The sequence below is a fragment of the Pseudophryne corroboree genome, unplaced genomic scaffold (genome assembly GCF_028390025.1).
Source record: "Pseudophryne corroboree isolate aPseCor3 unplaced genomic scaffold, aPseCor3.hap2 scaffold_1367, whole genome shotgun sequence".
In the NCBI taxonomy this organism is placed as follows: Eukaryota; Metazoa; Chordata; class Amphibia; order Anura; family Myobatrachidae; genus Pseudophryne; species Pseudophryne corroboree.
The window spans coordinates 3,655-8,094 of record NW_026967993.1 but is presented as its reverse complement, the minus strand read 5'-3'; the positions used below and the strand labels follow the sequence as shown (position 1 = coordinate 8,094).

At 35.2% G+C, this 4,440-nt stretch overlaps 1 non-coding gene across 1 annotated transcript; it reads right to left on the bottom strand.

Moving 5' to 3' along the window:
- Positions 1-3,760: 3,760 nt before the first annotated feature.
- TRNAS-ACU (transfer RNA serine (anticodon ACU)) lies at positions 3,761-3,834 on the bottom strand. Its single transcript has one exon. It is a non-coding gene; the product is annotated as a tRNA-Ser (tRNA).
- Positions 3,835-4,440: the final 606 nt, after the last annotated feature.

The window sequence follows — 4,440 nt, the reverse complement described above, 5'->3', positions numbered from 1 at the left end:
AGGGGGTTTGAAATTTTGACTTGTCTACTTAAAAATCACCAAAATCTGATAACAAGGTCAATTACGTCCCTGGGTGGGCTTGAACCACCAACCTTTTGGTTTATAGCCGTACACACTAACTGATTGCGCCACAGAGACACTTTGCAAAAGTCCATACTGACAAAGGCTAATAAGCATTCATCTAAAACGTTTCCTAGAAAAACTTTAAAAAGTCAATAATCTGGAGAGTTTTTGTAAGATGTTTCTTCCATCAACCAACGAAGAAACACATTGGTACTTTCCCATGATGAGTGAGTGCTTCAGGATCTCTTGCACTTACATGTGCAGCAGAGTACAGCAATGGAAGCATGCTGGGCCCATAACCCAGCGGTAGGCAGATTGAAACTATCCTCTGCTATATGCATTTTTTTTTTGTTAAAGTAATCCAAAACTGGGATTGATATTTTGGCTCTTTTATTTTTACTTAAAGTACAATAACTTTTACCATTTTAATTTGTTTTAATAGTATATTGACAGCATTGTTTTCTTTCAAAAATCCACTTAATTTTCTTTACCCTATTATTAAAATGGTAATTGACAAAAACAAACTACATTGTCACCAGAAGAGCAATACAAAATGTACAAGTGATATATTAAAATCATCTTTCCAGCTTGAATTTCAATGATGCATTGGGGCAACGATTTTGTGAGAAACATCTTCACCCTTAAATAAAGATTTTCTTAATTCCTTACCTGTGTGCTAATTAGATATCACCTTGTTTTCACATTAAACAGACTTCCACATGAGAAAGCAGCAAGGATACAGTGGCGTTAATGTTTCCTGGTGTCAACCTGTATTATTTCAGTAGACATTGAAATGAGGATGCATCTTGCTGCCTTTCCAATGAAGCAAGTTTAATTTAGTAATAGGTGAAAAACCATCCCTACAAAGGTGTTAATCAGAGACTTGGCTTTGTGGACACTTTTCAAAGAACAAATTTGTTAGCATAAAAATAAAGCCAGAAAATGAAGAGCTGTTTAATCACTCAATTGGATTTTTTTTTTGCCAGCATATTTCTTTTTCTCTGCAACCCACTGCTAAATTGTGCTTCCTAGCTTTTTTTATAAAATCACTGAATCAAATCTAATTACATCAGAGAAGGCCAGGTACCCTACACCATAACAGGGGGTTTGAAATTTTGACTTGTCTACTTAAAGATCACCAAAATCTGATAACAAGGTCAATTACATCCCTGGTTGGGATTGAACCACCAACCTTTTGGTTAGTAGCCAGACACACTAACCGATTGCGCCACAGAGACACTTTGCAAAAAGTACATACTGACAAAGTCTAATAAGCATACATCTAGAACGTTTCCTAGAAAAACTTTAAAAAGTCAATAATCTGGAGAGTTTTTGTAAGATGTTTCTTCCATCAACCAATGAAGAAACACATTGGTACTTTCCCATGATGAGTGAGTGCTTCAGGATCTCTTGCACTTACATGTGCAGCAGAGTACTGCAATGGAAGCATGCTGGGCCCATAACCCAAAGGTAGGCAGATTGAAACTATCCTTTGCTATATGCATTTTTTTTTTGTTAATTTAAGTAATCAAAACTGGGATTGATATTTTTGCCCTTTTATTTTTACTTAAAGTACAATAACTTTTACCATTTTAATTTGTTTTAATAGTATATTGACAGTATAGTTTTCTTTAAAAAATCCACTTAATTTTCTTTACCCTATTATTAAAAGGGTAATTGACAAAAACAAACTACATTGTCACCAGAAGAGCAATACAAAATGTACAAGTGATATATTAAAATCATCTTTCCAGCTTGAATTTCAATGATGCATTGGGGCAACGATTTTGTGAGAAACATCTTCACCCTTAAATAAAGATTTTCTTAATTCCTTACCTGTGTGCTAATTAGATATCACCTTGTTTTCACATTAAACAGACTTCTACATGAGAAAGCAGCAAGGATGCAGTGGCGTTAATGTTTCCTGGTGTCAACCTGTATTATTTCAGTAGACATTGAAATGAGGATGCATCTTGCTGCCTTTCCAATGAAGCAAGTTTAATTTAGTAATAGGTGAAAAACCATCCCTACAAAGGTGTTAATCAGAGACTTGGCTTTGTGGACACTTTTCAGAGAACAAATTTGTTAGCATAAAAATAAAGCCAGAAAATGAAGAGCTGTTTAATCACTCAATTGGATTTTTTTTGCCAGCATATTTCTTTTTCTCTGCAACCCACTGCTAAATTGTGCTTCCTAGCTGTTTTTATTAAATCACTGAATCAAATCTAACTCTGATTACATCAGAAAAGGCCAGGTACCCTACACCATAACAGGGGGTTTGAAATTTTGACTTGTCTACTTAAAGATCACCAAAATCTGATAACAAGGTCAATTACGTCCCTGGTTGGGATTGAACCACCAACCTTTTGGTTAGTAGCCAGACACACTAACCGATTGCGCCACAGAGACACTTTGCAAAAAGTACATACTGACAAAGTCTAATAAGCATACATCTCGAACATTTCCTAGAAAAACTTTAAAAAGTCAATAATCTGGAGAGTTTTTGTAAAATGTTTCTTCCATCAACCAACGAAGAAACACATTGGTACTTTCCCATGATGAGTGAGTGCTTCAGGATCTCTTGCACTTACATGTGCAGCAGAGTACTGCAATGGAAGCATGCTGGGCCCATAACCCAGAGGTAGGCAGATTGAAACTATCCTTTGCTATATGCATTTTTTTTGTTAATTAAAGTAATCAAAACTGGGATTGATATTTTTGCTCTTTTATTTTTACTTGAAGTACAATAACTTTTACCATTTTAATTTGTTTGAATAGTATATTGACAGTATAGTTTTCTTTAAAAAATCCACTTAATTTTCTTTACCCTATTATTAAAAGGGTAATTGACAAAAACAAACTACATTGTCACCAGAAGAGCAATACAAAATGTACAAGTGATATATTAAAATCATCTTTCCAGCTTGAATTTCAATGATGCATTGGGGCAACGATTTTGTGAGAAACATCTTCACCCTTAAATAAAGATTTTATTAATTCCTTACCTGTGTGCTAATTAGATATCACCTTGTTTTCACATTAAACAGACTTCCACATGAGAAAGCAGCAAGGATGCAGTGGCGTTAATGTTTCCTGGTGTCAACCTGTATTATTTCAGTAGAAATTGAAATGAGGATGCATCTTGCTGCCTTTCCAATGAAGCAAGTTTAATTTAGTAATAGGTGAAAAACCATCCCTACAAAGGTGTTAATCAGAGACTTGGCTTTGTGGACACTTTTCAGAGAACAAATTTGTTAGCATAAAAATAAAGCCAGAAAATGAAGAGCTGTTTAATCACTCAATTGGATTTTTTTTGCCAGCATATTTCTTTTTCTCTGCAACCCACTGCTAAATTGTGCTTCCTATCTGTTTTTATAAAATCACTGAATCAAATCTAACTCTGATTACATCAGAGAAGGCCAGGTACCCTACACCAGTGTTTCCCAACCACGGTCCTCAAGGCACACTAACAGTCCTGGTTTTAGTGATATCCAGGCTTGAACACAGGTGACTTAATTAGTAGCTCAGTTATTTTGAATTAACCATCTGTGCTGAAGCCTGGATATCACTAAAACCTGCACTGTTGGTGTGCCTTGAGGACCGCGGTTGGGAATGCCTGCCCTACACCATAACAGGGGGTTTGAAATTTTGACTTGTCTACTTAAAGATCACCAAAATCTGATAACAAGGTCAATTACGTCCCTAGGTGGGATTGAACCACCAACCTTTTGGTTAGTAGCCAGACACACTAACCGATTGCGCCACAGAGACACTTTGCAAAAAGTACATACTGACAAAGGCTAATAAGCATACATCTAGAACGTTTCCTAGAAAAACTTTAAAAAGTCAATAATCTGGAGAGTTTTTGTAAGATGTTTCTTCCATCAACCAACGAAGAAACACATTGGTACTTTCCCATGATGAGTGAGTGCTTCAGGATCTCTTGCACTTACATGTGCAGCAGAGTACTGCAATGGAAGCATGCTGGGCCCATAACCCAGAGGTAGGCAGATTGAAACTATCCTTTGCTATATGCATTTTTTTTTTGTTAATTTAAGTAATCAAAACTGGGATTGATATTTTTGCTCTTTTATTTTTACTTAAAGTACAATAACTTTTACCATTTTAATTTGTTTTAATAGTATATTGACAGTATAGTTTTCTTTAAAAAATCCACTTAATTTTCTTTACCCTATTATTAAAATGGTAATTGACAAAAACAAACTACATTGTCACCAGAAGAGCAATACAAAATGTACAAGTGATATATTAAAATCATCTTTCCAGCTTGAATTTCAATGATGCATTGGGGGCAACGATTTTGTGAGAAACATCTTCACCCTTAAATAAAGATTTTCTTAATTCCTTACCTGTGTG